At 35.0% G+C, this 1,472-nt stretch overlaps 1 long non-coding RNA gene across 1 annotated transcript; it reads right to left on the bottom strand.

The window, feature by feature from the left end:
• Positions 1–786: 786 nt before the first annotated feature.
• Positions 787–1,222, bottom strand: LOC144999939 (uncharacterized). Its single transcript, XR_013661055.1, has 3 exons — positions 1,165–1,222; positions 917–1,067; positions 787–840 (listed from the first exon to the last, which is right to left on the bottom strand). It is a non-coding gene; the product is annotated as an uncharacterized LOC144999939 (long non-coding RNA).
• Positions 1,223–1,472: the final 250 nt, after the last annotated feature.

Below are 1,472 nucleotides of genomic sequence, written 5' to 3'. Positions count from 1 at the left end.
CTTGCCACCATCACATCCTCCGTTTTGTTTTTGGGGGGTTTTGATTGGTGTTTGTTCCTTTAGGGTTCTGTTTTCAGAATGGTTTCCTGTAATCAAAGATTTTGATATTAGTATGGAATTGAGTTCCAAATATTCAAATCGTTGTAAAAGAAATGATCTTATTGTTACCGTTTTCCGTAGACCGACCATTTTAAGGAGGAGAAGAAGCAAACCCAGTGTAATCACCTGAATTCAAATTAAAAAAAAATGAGATAAAAAATGATTATTTTTATTTTTAAGGTAGCAGCAGAAAATTAGTTTACCGTTTGTTTGTGCTGGAGAAGATGCGTTTTTTAATTTTTCAGCAGATGATTTGCCAGGCCATTGTTTAAGAAGGCGAATAACCAGAGCTCTTGGATTCTCCCTTGGAATAAAAAGAGCATCTGCTTTTGGTGTGCTGGTAGTCTCTTCATCATCACTAAAAAACGAAACCTGTAATTGTAAAAAAAATAAATCAGATCCATAAAAAACAATAAGGGCAAAATAGTCAATATAACAAAAGATATTACCTTTGGCCCATCGTTTTTCGGGTGATACTTTCTAGCACCCCACGAATTTTTTACCAACCAGTACTTCATGCCAAAGTTGTCTATATGATGTATTCACCATCACCACAGACAACAACATACCTCATATTTGGGTTGTGCTTCAAGCTCTGTGGAAAAATAGAAAAGTCAAAGTCCATATGGTTGACTATTTTCAGTTTAAAGGAAGGTAGGAACAAGCATAACTCACTTGTGGATGAAGATCACATGTTCCCAGTTCTTTAACTGCTAAAGGCAGCCTCTCTCCATCAGAAACCTGAATAAAAAATAGATTTTTTTCCCATTTCATTGTTAACATAACATAACATGTATATGGGCTTTATAGTCCAAACCTCATGATCAGCTCCCACACTCTTGATGTTAATAGTTTGAATTTCATTATGTTTAGCCCATATAATTTTTCCACTATTGTCCATGCTGGCTACAGGCTCTTCACGTCCAATTTTCACCATTATGGTTCCTTCATCATAGCCAATAACAATCCTGTAAAAACTGTAATTAAAATAAATCCAGATGAATGAAGAAGCATCAAGATTCAAGACCCACAAAACAAAAAACAAAAAGTGCTATACAAACTTACCGACGTGAACCTTTCATGTATCCAACAGCCCAAACCCTTTCAAGTCCATAGTTCAAGGCGTTCTCAAGTCTGAATAAAAAAAAGAGTGGCATAAAGTCAAAAAGTTTACATTTTTAACATATGTATAACGAGGGTATTTTGGTCTTTTGATAGGAAATGAAGAAAGAAATTGAATTCCTTCCATCCATCAAACATGGAATTTGAAGGAATCCAACAAAAATTGAATTCCATCCATTTGGAAACCAAACACACCATGGAATGGAATCTAGCATTCCAATTCTTTTAGAATCTACAAAACAAACACACCC

The sequence above is a fragment of the Lactuca saligna genome, chromosome 6 (genome assembly GCF_052625555.1).
Source record: "Lactuca saligna cultivar CGN05327 chromosome 6, ASM5262555v1, whole genome shotgun sequence".
NCBI lineage: Eukaryota > Viridiplantae > Streptophyta > Magnoliopsida > Asterales > Asteraceae > Lactuca > Lactuca saligna.
This window is presented reverse-complemented; position numbering and strand designations above follow the sequence as displayed.